Source organism: Salminus brasiliensis, chromosome 9 (assembly GCF_030463535.1).
Source record: "Salminus brasiliensis chromosome 9, fSalBra1.hap2, whole genome shotgun sequence".
In the NCBI taxonomy this organism is placed as follows: Eukaryota; Metazoa; Chordata; class Actinopteri; order Characiformes; family Bryconidae; genus Salminus; species Salminus brasiliensis.
In genome coordinates, this window is record NC_132886.1 from 7,643,492 (window position 1) to 7,661,505 (window position 18,014).

Consider the following 18,014-nt stretch of genomic DNA (forward strand, 5'->3'; position numbering starts at 1 on the left):
TAGGGACACAGCTCTGTTAGCCAGACGTATTGGATAATTTCCCCACTGCGGGACTAATAAAGGACTATCTTATCTTATCTTATAAGCATTTGGGAAAACGTTTCGGCACACTGCATTTTGGTCAAACATTTGTGGACACAGCTCTGTTATCCAAATGTATTAGATAAGGTTTGGGACAAACCATCTGTCGGGCAAATGTTTTGGCACCCCCCAAAGGTTTGTAAACACAGGTCTTACAATGCATTGAATTACTAGTACAACATCTCCCCACTCAGTGTCTGCAAATAAATAGTAATGTAAACATCTCTGTATTCACTTATATATTATATATTATTAAAAAATTATATATTACCACTGTATATTTTAAACAGTGCACTAACGTATGTATAGTGTGTGTGTATAGTGTATATAAACATTTGGCACCACACATTTGTACCATGCACCTATAGCACAGAAACACCTTAGCAACCATCTGGGATACCATAGCAACCAGCGAGCACCAGCTTAGCTGCACAAGCATTCTGCGTTTTCCTTAGCAATTTTATTACGTCATAAATAATTCTAGTGTGAAGAATGAATGTGAATGTAAAGCAAAATGCCAGTTATGCCTCTAGACATCTAGGGGTTAATATATGTCTGTGTGTGTGTGTGTGTGTGTGTGTGTGTGTGTGTGTGTGAGGCTCCTTGCCTCCCTCTCTCCTCTCCAGTAGGTACAATGGTGTGTTTGAAGCAGCACAGCGTGCATACAAACATGACAGTCAACACGGCAGCGCATCTCCCTCAGATGCCACACGTCACCCTCTTAGATGCTTCAGTGTGTGAGTGTGTGTGTGTGTGTGTGTGTGTGTGTGTGATGGGTGAAGGAGCTGGCTGTATCAGGGCATGCTGTCTCGTGGGACTGCCTCGGCTACGCTGCAGTGGCTGCATGTTGTATTACACCACGCTGTCCGCATCCTTTTGGCCTGGCCGGCCAGAGGACAAAGGAAAACAAAGCGTCTAACACACACACACACACACACACACACACACTCACACACACTCGCCTCCTTCACCTGCCTTGTCACCCCACCACAGCTGTCCTACTGTTTTCTTTCTCTGCGTGTTTTTCTGTCTTTTAATTTCTGCGCTATGGCTGGTGTGTATTTCCTCCATATTTCCTGTGGGAAATTAAAGCAGGGATTATGGATCTCTGGAGGTTTGGACTAGAGATGAGATTTGGAGCGGATGAGAAGTGCTGGAGCAGTAGGTGGGAGCGGCGGAGGTGTGCACAGTTACTCATTTGCTTAGCTGACTTTAAAGGGATCCGCCGCAACATAACCTTTAATTACTGTGTTCAAACGACGACGAGCGTCTTCAGAACTGTGACGGATGTAGTTCTGCAGCTGCAGTTCATGTAGAGAACCTAGCCTTGTTGGAAGGTCTACAAGAGGCTGTTTTATCTAACAATCCAATTGACCTATCCGCACTGCGCTCGCAGATGCGTTCTTTCATGGCAGCTGTTGATTAGCTTTGCAGATCGCTGGTAGGAAGCCTGTTTAGCCTATTCCATCTATTTACAATGGAGTTCAGACTCTGTACGTGACGGGGTTGTCCGTTTTGAAAAGCTACGCCACTCAGCTGGGCTACTGTTGTCACTAATTGGAAACAAGGCAGGCTGGAAATGATGATGACAAATTAGCCACCATGCTACGTAGCCGTTAGCTTGATTACATGACAGCGTTACACCTGACCTATCAGTATAACCTTTCACACACATAAATCCAAAATTTCTGTACTGACTTTCAGTTTCTCTTTGGTTAACTGGAAGTTTTCAGCCATAACATTAGAACCGTGAAGTGAATAACACTGATTATCTGGTTCAAGAGGGCTGGGTGGTTGGTGTGGTTGGTGGTTGGTGTGGTGCAACAGATAACACTACCACTACCTGCCACTGAACTACCACAACATGTGGGAGACTGGGGTTTGATTCCCGGTCTGGGTGACTGTGCTGCGCTACACCAATAAGAGTCCTTGGGCAAGACTCCTAACACTACACTGGCCCAACGCTGTAATATGAGTAACCTTGTAAGTCGCTCTGGATAAGAACGTCAGCTAAATGCCGTAAATGTAAATGTAATTTAATCTACATATTAGGCCGCAGGTGAACAGTCAGTATGTGAAGGTGATGATGTTGATTGTTAAAAGCAGGAAAAATGAACAGAAGTGTAAGAATCTGAGACACTTTGACAAGAGCCAGGCTGTGATGTCTAGACAACTGAGTCAGAACATCTCCAAAACATCAGGCAGGTCTTGTGGGGTCTTCCCGCTATGCCCCGGTGGTCAGTTCCCACCCGAAAGTGATTTAAGAAAGGACAACCAGTGGACCTGTGGTAGCGTCATGTACGCCCAAACTCGTTGACGTGATCCATGGAGGCTCCACCTCACAACTTACAGGACCTAAAGGATCTGCTGCTAACGTCTTGGTGCAAGGCACCACAGGATGCTTTCAGAGGTCTCGTGGGGTCCATGCTTTGAATGGATCAGAGCTGGTTTACAGTGGAACATGGCAATTAATTGTAATTAGTTAATGTAATTAGGATGTATTTATATATTGTCACTGTCATGCAACAACCTTGTATCTCCATTTTTGCTGGTTTTTACCTCACATAATGTGAATCTGGCAGTTGTTCTGTACGTTGTGTCCACATTTCATCGACCAATAGAATTACTCCAAAATGACTTTATGATTAAAATCTGTTTACATTGACTTCAATTAAAGGTTTAAAGGGTTTTTCTTCTCCTATGAAGTTGCCATTTTGGATATACAAGCTTTTAAACTGACAGGGATAATGTGTATATCATTGCTGTCCTGCAACAACCCGAAATACTGTTGAAGGGACATGCCTACCTAATAGACCTTATAATGTAGTGGGTGATAAGAGCATAGGCGAAGGAAATGGGCTGGTCCCGATGTGTAATCCCAGATTTTGTCATTTTGCCAGTGGAGATACCATGATCTAGAAGGTCATTCACCCAGGGTGAGGCTCAGTTATTGCACTCTGGTTGTGCTGACCGCTACGAATTCCCCAAATGAATGTCGACTGCATAATTTCTGGTAGTGGGGAACTGCGTTCGTCCTTCAGGATCAATAAAGTCTCATCTTACCAATAGAAATGCTCTAAAATACTGTTGCTAATCCTCCAATGCTCCAGTGTTTTTACAGAGGCTCTGTATCAGTCTAGAAATTGTTACAAAGTCAATTTCAAGGCTCTGGGACTCCAGAGAACCACAAACTTTTTCTTAAAACCTGCGTGAGGCACGTCACAATGGTCATTGCTGTCTTACACCCCGTCAACAGTCTATTTTAGGCCTTCCACCAGCGTCATTAAATAGCAACACTGCTCACGAATATATCTACGCTGATGGGCGTGGTGGTCTCGAAAAGAGGGACGTTCAGGTCAGTTTCTGCTGTATTGCTGTGTATCTTGGCAACGGAAAACACAGGAGGAGCTCCACCGACTGAAAATAGCCTAGACAGACAATCGTCAGCAGTCAGGCGTTCGTTGCTATCTTGGCAGTGAATTGTCAACACAGGCACGTGCAGCCCAACACTCGTACACCCCCATAGTGTGTACCAGTTGACATTGATGCAAACTTTTATATCAACAATAAAATAAAAAAATTGTAAATAGCAATCTGCCAAAGTCAGACCACATCTGGCTCTTAAAGGGAACGGCAAGAGACCTGCTAATTGGTTCACTGCACATTACGCCCCAAAACACACCCATGATTAATTAAGAGACTCAGTATATGCCTTTTGTGTGTATTGCTATGATAGCAAAGATACGGTGACACGTCCCAAATCAAGCTGTGCACGTTCACTGGCTCGCCTAAAGATTGCTAAAATGGGCCCTGTGTGTCCAAATGGAGAAAGTGTGGGCCAGTGGTGAATTTTCCCAGAAGTGGCCAAATGTCTGAAGTGACTCATCTAGGATATCTCAAAAGAACTGTATGAACATCTACTGCACTCTCAAGGTGCACTTATTTGTCACTGTACAGCGAAATGTGTCCTCTGCATTTAACCCATCTGTGGGAGTGAACTGTGAGTGAGTACACACACACCCAGAGTGGTGGGCAGCCAACTCCAGCGCCCGGGGAGCAGAGAGGCTAATGGGCCTTGATCAAGGGCCCAACAGTGGCAGCTTGCCAAGCCCAGGAATCGAACCCACAACCTTATTATCGATAACCTGGCGCTCTAACCATAGTGCTCTAACCGCTGAGCCACCACTGCCTCTGCTATGCAGCCCAGAGGAGGATCGCTTCTGAGGCTTGGTTCATCTCAGCGGTTCTCTTCAGAGAAGATCAGCATTTGGGATTCGTCCATTTGAAAAATAGTCAATATATTGTCAATATATACTCTTTTGTAATAATGTTCTATGATTGGTCAGTCAGAAGTTGGAAGTCTTTGGACCACGGGGCTCTTCTTCCATCAATGCTAACACCATTACAGGGCCAACATCTAAACACAGCATTATTAATCATTTGAATCCATTGTGGTATGCACTGTGGTGGTGGCGAGGCAAAGCTGCCATCACCGCCCAAGGACATGTGCAGGGCTCTTCCCTTAACTAGGGACACCTGCCCTGAATTAGGGTAGGAGCCAGAGCTCTTCGAAAACCGAGGCTCTCCAGCCAGTTTGGAGAGGACTTTGGAAGGAGAGGGCCCTGGCTGACGAGACCACAAGCTGAAACTAGCCAGGCCATTTTTCAGTTCAGTCTTTGCTTTTGTTTGCACGTTATGCTAAAATATGGTCTCTAAGCCTGTGCATTATTATTTGGTAGAGACACTTTCAGTTTGCTCCACTCAGCTGAGGAAGCTACTCCACACCTCTCACAGCAGTAGTCGAGAAGACTGTAATCTAGGCTAAGTGCAGTCTAATGCTGTTTCATTAACCTAATGAAATCAAGGCTCAGTGCAGTCTGCTGTCCGGGATTTCTCCTGTTTCACACCCTGCCCCAGGTAACAATCTCAAAAGTGATGCACACTGAAGCTCATGTCACATTTCTTACAGAATCAGTAGTCTGATTAGGGTTCTAAAGGTTCTTTTTTTGGCCTGCTCTGTTTGAGTTGTATCCTAACTTCAATGCAGCCAAGAGGAGGATCGCTTCTGAGGCTTGGTTCATCTCAGCGGTTGTTCAACATGCTCTTAGAGATTTTCCCTGTTTGAGTCTTGGTTCTTCTAACTGGCTCCTTTTCATGCTCTTACATGGTTTCTCCTTATGAGTCTTGGTTTCTCTCAGTGGTTCTTGCTTGGTGTCATGCTCTTAGAGAGTTTCTCCTCTGAGTTCTGGTTCCTCTCAGTGGTGGTTCTTTATGTGGTAAGAGAGTCATGGTTCCTCTCAGTGGTTTGTCCTAATGCTCTTAGAGATTTTCCCTTTTTGAGTCTTGGTTCTTCTCAGTGGCTCTTTTTTTATGCTCTTACAAGGTTTCTCTTTATGAGTCTTGGTTTCTCTCTGTGGTTTTTTCACATGCTCTTAGAGAGTTTTCCTTCTGAGTCATGGTTTCTTTCAGTGGTTCGTTCTAATGCTCTTAGAGAGTTTGTCTTTCTGAGTGTTTGATCTTCCCAGTGGTTCTTTCTAATTCTTCAATACAGTTTTTCATTTTAAGTCTTGGTTGCTACCAGTGGTTTGTCCTAATGCTCTTAAAGTTTCTCCTCTAAGTCTTGGTTCCTCTCAGTGGTGGTTCTTTATGTAGTAGGAGAGTCATGGTACCTCTCAGTGGTTTGTCCTAATGCTCTAAGAGATGTTCCCTTTTTAAGCGTTGGATCTTCCCAGTGGTTCTTCCTAATGCTCTTAGAAGGTTTCTCCTTATGACTCTTGGTTCTCTCAGTGATTCTTTCTCATGCTTTTAGATGGTTCCTCCTTATGACTCTTGGTTCCTCTCAGCGATTCTTTCTTGTGCTCCTAGAGAGTCTTGGTTTCTTTCAGTTGTGGTTCATTATGTGGTAAGAGAGTCATGGTTCCTCTCAGTGATTCTTTCTCATGCTCACTTATTCCTCAAGGTACAATATTGAATTCTAAAGTCTGCTCTTGACCCGGTCCGTAAAGAACCATCCTTGAAAAATACATTCATGAGTGTGAAGAACCTTCAGAAGAACCTTCAGAACCTTCAGAACCTTCAGATAATGTAAACCCATGTATATATAAATATGTGGGTTGTCCTAGAACCATTACATTGTGGGAAGGTTCCTTAAAATTTAAAAAGGTTTCTTCCCGCTCATGTTTCTCATTTACAAGATAATTGTACTTTAACTTACAGATGTGAATTAATTCTCTTAGAGAGTTTCTCCTCTGAGTGTTGGTTTCTCTCAGTTGTGGTTCTTAATGTGGTAAGAGAGCCATGGTTCCTCTCAGTGGTTCTTCCTCATGCTCTCATTGAGTTTTTCTTTCTGAGTGTTGGATCTTCCTAGCGGTTCTCTCATGCTCTTTGACAGTGCCTCCTTTTAAATCTTGGTTCTTACAAGGTTTCTCCTTATGACTCTTGGTTCCTCTCAGTGATTCTTTCTCCTGCTCTTAGACAGTTTCTCATTTGAAGTCTTGGTTGCTCTCAGTGGTTCTTTTTTATGCTCTTAGAAAGTTTTTTAGAGTCTTGGTTTCTCGTAGTGGTGGTTCTTAATGTGGTAAGAGAGTCATGGTTCCTCACAGTGGTTCTTCTTCATGCTCTTAGAGAGTTTTTCTCAGTTGTGGTTCTTTATGTGGTAAGAGAGTCATGGTTCCTCTCAGTGATTCTTCCTCATGCTCACTCATTCCTAAAGTCTGCCACCTTACCCGGTCCGTAAAGAACCATCTTTGATACCGTTATGAGTGTGAAGAACCTTCGGATAATGTAAAGGTTCTATATAAATACATGGGTTGTCTTAGAACCATTACATTGTGGGAAGGTTCCTTAAACTTTAAAAAGGTTTCCTTCCGCTCATGTTTCTCATTTACGAGTTAATTGTGCTTTAACTTACAGATGTGAATTAATTTGTTCTTTTATAACAGTTAGTTAATTCAGAGTGAAATATTGGGTTATCGGGAGAAGAACTTTACGTCCAATTAACTCTAATTTTTTAACGGGACAAGTTCATTAACGTTTGTAATTTGAAGCACATTTTTTAGTGGGTTGGTCGACAGAAGTAGCTTTTCTGCTCTTTATTTGCATATTTATTTTTGAGTGATTTATCTGAAGGAATATGCTTATGTAAATTTTACACAGTCTCATCCATTTTCTCTCTGGCTTTCTCACATCTCTCTCTCTCACTCGCTCTCTCTCTCATAGTCAATAGCTGTATTTATAATAGCTATGGTGGATGAGAACTGGGTGAACTGGGTGTCTCTGGATGAACCCATAGATGAAGTTCAACAGTATGTCAAAGTCAATCACACCAAGGATGTGGTGCGAAGGTGTGTACAGTGTTCATAGCATAATTATTAACCCTTCATACACTCATTTGAACCCATTCATAAGCCCTTGATATGTGTAGTTATGTTGGAATGTGGTGCCGACCATTATTTATGTTAACAACTACAAACAGCAAACTTCAGAAAGTGCCTTCAACCTCCATTGATCAGGTGTGTGTGTGTGTGTGTGTGTGAGCGAGAGAGAGAGAGAGAGAGAGAAAGAAACTGAAAGCGGGCGATACAGGATGTCGTCTGCGGGAGGAGTTTTCTTTTAGAAGCTGGGGAGTGGGGAGAGAAGTAGGTCACTGTCCGGAGCTCCACAGCCTTTAGTCCCTGAGCCTCTCATGTCAGTGTGTTGACAGGAGGGATGGGGATCAGTATGGGGAGCACTCCTCTCCTCTCTCCTCCCTCCCACTCTCTCTTCTCCCCTCCACGCCATCCTCTCTCCTCTGAAGAATACCCGGCAGTCGGCCCTTGACAAGAGACTTGCACTAGTTTCATGAAAGAGGTCATGTGACTTGGGAAAAAGCTCATTTTCCTGCCTCTGTGAACCGGGGACCTGAGGAAACACGGCACAGTCACATGAAGCCCATTGTTTCCTTCACTACACACCAAAGCACTGAGGACCCAACCAAAAGCCAAAAATACTAAAGTAATGGCTCGACCGAAAAACCAAAGTTTGCACGGTGTTCCCTTTACCCTGAACATAGCTGATCAGTCAGGATATGAACTGCAAAAATATCCAATACTTCTCATTTTGAAATTATTATTGCAATATTTATATATATGATTAATTCACTTATTTCTAGTGTATTTTCACTTCTTTTAAGTTTTTTCTTCCTGATTTAAGTGTATTTTACTTGATTTCTTCTTCTAGTAGCAGATAATTTTGCTTAATTCGAGAATCGCAAATTAGCTTTTGTCAAAAAATTTACATTTACATTAAAAGCATTTAGCAGACACTTCTCTCCAGAGGAACCAATAGTTGCACAAACAGTGTAAATTGTCATAGGGTTGTCATGGGATAATGGAGTGCAAGTAATGGGAATACATATAGTCGCTGTCCAATGAAAAACATGTATCTTCAAAATGGAGAGTTACAGGAGAAGGCACAATGCTCTTTACTTTGAATGGAAGTCAGTGTAAACTAATTTAGAGCATTTCTATTAGTCCATTTATCCAGAATTATTGACCCAGTGTTCAAACCATGGAGAAAAATAGAAACGTACAACAATGGAGATACATAGTTTTCACTGGACAGCAGCGATATACAGAATACAGGACTGAAGAATCTGTATTTTGGGCCAAGTTACATCCTGAAAAGGCAATTTTCAGAATGATGATAATAATAAGGAGAATATATTTTTTATAATACTTACATAACCAATAAATAAATAATTAAATAATGAAATAAATACATATTTAAATAAAACATAATAAATATGTCTTTAACTCTTCTCTAATCTTTGATTAGGCAGATTGAGTTGGACACTCTCCTTATTTGTACAATCTTTGCGCTTCCAACTTTTACAATAAACTTGCAAGAATCATTTTTTATTTGGATATGGTTCACTGTTTAATAAATATATTAAATAAATACATATTTTGGTTTTGTTGTGTAGAATATAAGTATATTTGAAAATAGCACATATAACTTTTTAATATTTATTGATAAAACTAAATATGTATTTAGGTAGTCCTATAAACATTTGGTCTACCAGTGGTATGAAGGATACCTAGCAGTGATTGTGAGGACAGGTGGGAATTATGAGTCTTTCCGACATTCCTTATTAAGGTGTATTGTAAATATAAACTAAATATGGTACTTTTACATTTACATTTATGGCATTTAGCAGACGCTCTTATCCAGAGCGACTTACAAAGTGCTTTGCTTTCGTTCCACCACTTTGGTGCCAGGATAGAAAAAAGCCTGGACGCTTGTCTACTTGTATGGTTCTATAACACCCACCATCATTCACTGTTCAGACGCCATCTCTTCTTTCTCTAAACTGTTCTCTGAACTGTCATTTTCAATACTTGGTTGCAAATATTTTGTCTGAAGTCTGGAAGTCCTAGACATCATGAGACGCTGGCTTTCTTCCCTGCTCAGCCGGGTTAGACCTTGTATTTACTTACTTGTGAGTGAAATAATGAGGGAATAAATCATAACCGACTCTAAACCAGTGGAGTAGACAACCGTCCAATTACTTTTGAGACAGTTTGTGAGTCCCTAAAAATGATTGGAGGGAAGGAGGGAAGAAATTGCTGCCTTTTTGCAAACAGTGGTGTCCTATTACAGAACCACGCTGGAGTTCAGTGAGCTCCTCAGAACCACCCGTTCTTTTACTAATGTGTGGAAAGGCAGACTGCATGACTGGGGGCTTGATTTTTTTACACCTGAATGAACTGAATGAAACACCTGAATTCAATTATTAAGAGGATTCAAGGATTCAAGGAGACTTTATTGTCATTCGCATCACATGTGGTACATGGGGTGGAACAAAATGGAGATCTCAAGGTCCCAGTTACACCCAAAGATCAATTATTAAATAACTAAATAAAATAATAATAATAATAATAATAATAATAATAATAATGTAGAATATAAGAAGGGTAGACATAAATAGGAAGAGTGGGAGAGCAGACTGTGGTTAAAAAGTGACTAGGTGTCCTTATAGGTGTTGCCATATAGTGTATATCTTACATACATTACATAAATATATGTATGATCTATATATCATGCCTGTGTCCAGTATATATGATGCTATGTATGTGCATGTATTTTAAAATAGATGCCCAATCATTTATGATATAAGTGCATTTATGGCCATATCTCAGATTTCATTGGGGGGTAATGGCTAATCACTCTAACCAGCAAAGATTATTGCTTATAATAAGGATATAGGCAAGAATACGATTAACATAATGGGTATAAAGGAGCCTAATGAGTCAATTTCCCCCCAACTGCTGCTGTTTTTCACCATTACGGAACACATCCACTAGGATAAACAGTATGCTGCTTTGATATTGAATACTGACCTGCTAACAAGTAACGTTTTCATTATACTGAGCCGTCAGAGTGAACTATGAAAAGGAATAAAAATCCTTTATTATGATTTGTCATGGCAAATAGTTCAATCCTGTCTCTCATCAAAAAGCAGAGAGAGGCAGAAAGCACATTTTAATGATGTGCTGATAAATAAATAAGTTTTAGGTGGATCCTAGATTCAAATGGAATTTAAGATCAAAGAGGTAAATAGAAAAATCTCATATGTTTAATTTTCTTGCCGCCGAGCTCTGGCTTCAGTGTTTTCCTGACTGCTGAAGTAAATAAGCACACTGGATAGTTTCTTCTGAAAGTTTTCAGCGTCTGGCTTTACATCATGTTCTACTGTGGCCCTATGAAGTGTTCGGACATAGCCTTCGGCAACCTTTACTGAAGTTCTTCAGGTTAGCCCAATAAACTGCTCTTAGGGAAACGACATGAAACTTTTAGTGTGGAGAAAGCCTTGAGAAGAATCCCGACCAGACTGATCTACGGGTTCTGTAAAGCACAGAGGTGGAAATGTCAATGTCTGGGGCTGGCTTTTTCTTACAGTGCCATCAGTGAGCTTGTGTTTACTGAATGAATCATGAAAGTGTGGACAAAGGCATTTCTGGGGTTGCATAGTGGGTAACTACACTGCCCTCCAAGTGACAACTTAGGGTTCGGTTCCCTGGCCAGGCAAGCATTCCACGGTATACCAGTAAGAGACCTTGTGCAAGAATGGGCTACACAAATCATCCATAACATTAATACCACCTGGCTGGTATGTTGTAACGTCTGTAAATGCCTGTAAAACAGCTCTGACAGGTGGAGGCTGGACTTTGAGACCTTTGAAGGTGTCCTGTGGAATCTAGCACCAAGACGTTGCTTTAGAAGATCCTTTAAGTCCTGTAATGTGTGCTGCATGACCATACACAGACCGTAACTCCTCTTTAGACCAGCAAATCTCCCTGTAGTTATCTTAGAGGCCTAGTGAATAGACTGTAACACAATTTAAGTAAATGTCCAGTGTGGTGGTAAGATGCCATCAAGGCCCAGAACAAGGGACACTTTGGAATTGATCCAGGAGTCCATAAGTGAATAAAATGACCTCTATTAAATTTCATGTGACCCAGCCTGGTAAAGGACTCACGCCTTGCCCTCACAGCCTTAAGATGTAGACTGCATATTTACTCATTTTTAGATGTGAAGAGGTCAGGACCCCATAAACATGGCTTGTGAGTGACACTGTGGTAGCGATGCTGGGTGAGGCCGGCAGCCGCCAGCCAGCGCCGGAGCATTAACACCACAGTAGCAATGCTGGGCAAAGCTGGGGGTTGGTGCACTAACACTACTGTATAGATGCTGGACGAAGCCGGGGGCCAGTGTGCTGCTGTGGCCACAATACTGATTTTGAGTCAACATGATGTCACTACGGACTTCGACACACACATTAATACCACAGTACGTCTTTTTACAATCCCCATTACAATCATATTTCAAGCAAGGAGACCCAACCTCAGCTTACCTAAGATTACATCTCCTCTCGGCAGCACAGATACTTGTTAGCTTTGTGGCACAATGTAAAGGCAGTCTTCTAGGACAGCCCATGAGGCGGTCCGGCAATAACTGGCAGGTAATGTTCTCCTGCAAGCGTGTTGAGCTGTCCAGTGCTGAATCAGAGACGGCTTCATGCAGTGATGCCTTTCATGGCTCAGTGGAAGCACAAGCTAGAGCCAATGGCATCATTTGTGATCAGTGCCGGCCCAAGCTTTTTTACCATTTCTTTCTTATTTTATTGACTCTTTTCTTCCTCTTCTCCTCTTCTCCTGGAAGTCCTGCCCTACTGGAAGCTGGTGTCATACCGTCAGTGTAAACGCACTGGAACATTTAAAGAATCTAAAGTTCAGGTTCTCCTTTAATTAAAGCTAAGCAAACTACGATCTACACCAATGACCCCATGCTCATTTCTCATACAACAAAAGCAGCTTTAATTAAGGTGTTTAATGACCGCTTACTGGCCGTCCTCCTCCTCCTGCCTCTGCTTGTGCTGCTGGCTGTAAGAGCAGCTGTTCAGCTCTGTAGACCTGCGTGTCTGCTCAGAAGTCTCTTTAGCTTTAGTGCTGGGGTGCTTTCTGCGGATGAGTGTAAAATCTCAGTGTAAAGAACAGCTTCCTTACTGCCACTGGATGGTGGATTCTCAGGGCCGCCAGCATTTCAGCACTGTCACTGAAAGCCAGGCAAGTCGTTTTAACAAGGTATGAAATACACAGTGTGTCCAAATGTTTATAGACACCTGCTTAACCAGAGTGTCTTCTGGACTATCTTCTGGTTATCATTTTGAGAAGACTATCCACTAGGTGTTGGAACATTACTGTAGGGATGCGCTTACATCCAGCCTCTAAATAATGGAGAAGACTCCAGAGAAGACTCTGAAGATGTGGGAGCGATAAAGCATAAATTTAATCTTGATAAATGATGAGATGGGAACAACATTAGCAGGTTAAATCTGGATGTTGATAGATGGAATTATTGGCGTAGCCCCGTTTTCAGCCCAGGTCTTGCAACTTCGGGACTCTCGCTGATCCTGACGAACTTGGAGGCAGGGAGAGGAGCCTACCCCCTGGCTGCTGTCGGGACCAAACTGGTGGCAGAAGGGAGGATGGTGGGAGAAATGTGACATCGCATCTGAAAGCAGCAAAAGAAGGTGTAAGTAGAGGTCTTTTAACACCGATGGACGCTGGTGATTGGCTGAAAAAAGGAGACGCTGGGAGAACTTTCACTAGAGCTTTCATTTCAGCGCTGTCATTCAAAAACCTTGAATCTCCAAAATTGAGAAGGAGGAAAAAAATGGGATTTCTTAAAAATGGGATTTTATTCCAAGTCAATTTGAAGTATTTCTATTGGTCCATTCGTCATGAGATTCTGATAAAATATAAAGGACATCTGCCAGATCCACATTATTTAAAAAATGGCAAAAATAATAATAATAAACAAAAACAACAGTTATATGTATTAGTTTATAGATCAGTGTTGGATATCAGTTAAATTTATATATTTGTATATTTTATAAATGTACATATATTTTTTTATTTTATTTAAATTTGCTATTTTGGAGATACAAGGTTATTGTGTGGCAGCAATGATATGTAACTGTCTCTGTAGATTCTTGACCCAACAGTACTGAAATTAGCCTGTTGCGTAATAGGTAATTAGGCTATAGGACAACTTAAAAGTTAGTAATTTATGTGAAGGTAAGCATTTTGCTTGTATATACATTTACAAATAATTCACAGATACAGTCGTGTGAATGAACTGCCCCATAAAACTGTCTTGCTTTTGCCAAAAAAAGAATACATTTTTGTAATTTTTTTAGTATGAATGTTCTTGTGTTATATGGTAAAATCACAGCAGATATCTTACAGGAGAATACTTCTTATATATATAGATATATATAAGATATATCGAATATGATCTTAAAATAAATCTGGTCATATCTTCACAGCTTCTCAAATAGAAGTACACAGTCCTACAACAACGTTTGGACACCCATGGCACCTGTGCCAGCTGTGGTTTCACTCTGCAGTAGATGCATTCAGTCATTAGAAGGGGTGTCTGGATACTTTTGGACATGTAGTGTGTATATAATATCTACTGTAAAGAATAAGAGCTAAATGTTTGCTAATGAGAATGAAATGAGATACTGCAGCAAACATCCCAGCGCTTATGTATTTAGTGGTGTGTTAGACAGACTCTCTATCTGTAAGAGATACAGAGTGTTTTACATGTTACATGTTTTGATAATTAATCATAAATTAAATGCCATAATGGAAAGACTGGTAACATTCTGAATTTTAATCAGATATTCAGAGCCAAGCAGTGATCTCGTCTAACCTCACAAAAGGTTTAGAGCCTCTATCAGCTTCTGAACGCAGTGTCCTCGATTTCTTCTTTAGTTTGTAAGTGTGCTGGTGTTGTAGTCCTGTTCATGTTCAGTATTATTATTTATTTATTATTTTTATTATCTTTTCTGTCTGCTTAACTGATGATTTTTCATTTATTCAGCTTCATTTTCTATTTTTTGTACTGTAATTGTATGAGCATGTTGAGGTACTGTATGAAAAATGCAGTCTAGATTAAATGTATTATATAATTAATACTATTAATAATTAATACTGCTGCTAAAAATATAATAAGGTAATCATAAATAATAGATAATAAATCAGTTATTATTATTGATTTTGCTGTAGTTATATATTGTCTTATTCCCTATAAAATGATTAAAGAGTAAAAATATATATTTATATATTCATTATTTTATTATTAGGTTTATTATTTCTAAAATGGTAGACTTACATGAGAGAGCAAACACAAATTAATTAAACATATTAATTAATAACATTAATAACTTTGTAAGGTAAATACATTATTATGAAGAAATCTGAAAGAAATTGAGACTTTCTTTTTGGATAATAATAATAATAATAATAATAATAATAATAATAATATATATTATCATATTTATATATACGATATTATTTTATATAACAATATTAAATCATTCCTTTTATCTAGTCCCACATCAGAGGCAGAGGCAGCTGTTCCACCCCCCTGACCTGACCCAACACTCGGCTCCTTTCCACCCTCTTCATATCCGTTTTTATCTCCGGCTCTGTTTTTTTTCCCGCACCTCTGTAATTCCTCTTCCTCTCTGACACTTCGTCCTGAGTGACCCGCGCGTGGCCGGACACTGTCAGTAAGCCGCGGTGATGTGAAGAAGCTGCTTTGCTAATGAGGGTCTCCCCAGGCCTCAGACCGCACTGACGGAGCCCAAATCAGCCCGGACACATTGTCCAGCTGTGTGTCTTCCAACCTCACACTACAGCCTTTAATCATGCCTGCTTTTTCCTCCGGCCTCATACACTCCCTCATACACTCGCACACGTGAAGCTGGGTGGGATGCCACATTCGGTTGCTTACAGATTAAAGAACCTCATCATTGGTTGAAAGAACCATCACTTAATGTAAAAGGTCTATACTCTCTTCCTAGAACCTTTACATCATGTTGAGGTTCTTCAACCTACAAGGAACTGTCTTTTACAGGGTTTTGAGGAACAAGAGTTTCTTCTATGGTATGGTGCAAAAAATGAGGACTCTTCCCTTCTGAGGTGTGTTTACCTCCATTTTTGGTCCAGCTGAGGTAGTCCAGTAGCCTGCCGCAGATCTCAGTTTGCTACCGCAGCTTTCGCCTCACAGCATGCTGAGTTTGAGCTTCTCTTCTGCGGACATTGGCACAGGAAAAGCTACAGACATGAGGCCTGGTTCCTGCAGCAGCCTATATGCCCATAACCAGTAGAGTCTGGAGGTGATGAGCTGCTCTCTAGTGTCAACAGCACCATATTTCTTTCTGCATCATCCTTTACTGTAGCACCAGCTTTGACTGGGGCTTCCTCTAATGGGCTGAGTGTATGCATATTAAGGGGGTGTCAGTATAACAAGTCAGGACTGTGATGTAACAGTTTTGGGGGTTTGGAATTGACCCGTTTTACAGCTCTGTGAGGTTCATGGTTTTTGACTTCCATGTACTGAACTTTCATTATTCAACAATGTCAGTGGAAATACAGCTTTCCATTGTAATGTACCCTTAAGAACAACCTGCCTCGTAACACTTAGTACCTTCATTAATTAATGAGTAGTTTTCAAAACATCTGTAACTAAAATATTACATGAGTCTTTACAAACTACCTCTTTAGATAGAAGGGGCCCTTAAATGAATGGGGGGAAGGATTCTGCATGAGAATGTAATAATAATAATAATAATTTTATTTAGTTAATAAATATTATTATATATATATATTAAAATGACAAATATTTAATATTTATATATATAGTATATTATATTATATATACATTTTATCCATCAATAATTCTTTATACAGAGCAGCTGAAACTATATATATATATATATATATATATATATTTGTTTTTTAAGTGTTATTTAAAATATACATACAATTTCAGTTATATTTCTATATATATTTCAAATGGTCTGTACCATTTCACATATATATATATATATATATACACACACAAACACACACATGTTTAGTATATATGTTATGTCAGTATAATTATATTACACACATTTTATATACATGTAAATGTTTTTCAGGTGTGACAGTAAAAACATGCTGTTTATTTGAGTGAATCGATGTCCGAGGTTCGACTGATCGCCCTGGTTTCCGGAGGTACGTCTCCTGTTTTTGGGTAATTGGTTCAGTGTTTGCTAAGCTTACTCTTTTTTGGAACCTCACCCCTGAGCTTACTAAGTCTTGGAACTCTAGAGATCTAGCTTTCCACGTGTTGAGTTTACAACAGAATGAGAAGTGCTTGGTCTAATTTGTGCCAGACTGATTAGATACACAGTAAACATCCTTACTTCAAACATCTCAAAGCGCTCAGCTTATTCAAACCCTCTGAACTTCTCACGTTTAATTAAGCTGGAGGTCTTCGGTGCTGCGAGTGGAAGTGTGTAGGAGAGGTGTGATTGAATGCAGGCTCTAGAAATCTGCTGGTCCCGAGGCCGCCGTCCCTCTGGCCGTTCCGCTCGCTCACAGCTGGAGGTCCTGCAGAGAGAGAGCACTAGGCAGCTGCACCATGCTTGGGGTCCCCCCTGAATGCAGGATCTCCGGACCCCCAGAGCATTAACCTTTTCCTTTAATTAACACGGTCTCTGTGGTCCGGAGAGAGCGAGCAAGGGAGAGAGGGATGAAGGCAGCGAGGTGAGGAGGGGTTCATGCTGTTGTCAGGGAAGCAGGAGAGAGAGGGAGGGTGAAGGGATGAGTAATGTGCACGGGGCCAGACAGTGGACCAGGGATTCCTTACAATCTGGCATAATGCCCTCTTTATACACACACACTCACACCCCCACACACACACACCAGCACGGAGGCATAGTTATAAAAGAAGTAGTAGAAAAAGCAATGCAGAGGCTGGATTAAACAACTGAACATTTAGTCGGTCAAATACAGTCAATACTACTACTACTATTACTACTACTACTCCTATAACTACTACTACTACTACTACTCCTATAACTACTACTACTAACACTACTACTACTAATAATATATAACAATTATTATCACAGAGCAGGAGCACTACTACTACTACTACTACTACTATAACTACTACTACTACTGCTGCTGCTACTACTACTACTAATAATAATAATAACAATAATAATATATAATAATTATTATCACAGATCAGGAGCACTACTACTACTACTACTACTACTATAACTACTACTAATAATAATATATAACAAGTATTATCACAGAGCAGGAGCACTACTACTACTACTACTACTACTGCTAATACTACTACTACTACTACTATAACTACTATTACTACTACTACTACTACTATAACTACTACTACTACTATAACTACTACTACTACTACTCCTATAACTACTACTACTAACACTACTACTACTAATAATATATAACAATTATTATCACAGAGCAGGAACACTACTACTACTACTACTACTATAACTACTA

At 40.4% G+C, this 18,014-nt stretch overlaps 1 pseudogene; it reads left to right on the plus strand.

The window, feature by feature from the left end:
* The first annotated feature begins 2,969 nt into the window (after positions 1 to 2,969).
* Positions 2,970 to 3,120, plus strand: LOC140563160 (U1 spliceosomal RNA; annotated as a pseudogene).
* The last annotated feature ends 14,894 nt before the right edge of the window (positions 3,121 to 18,014 follow it).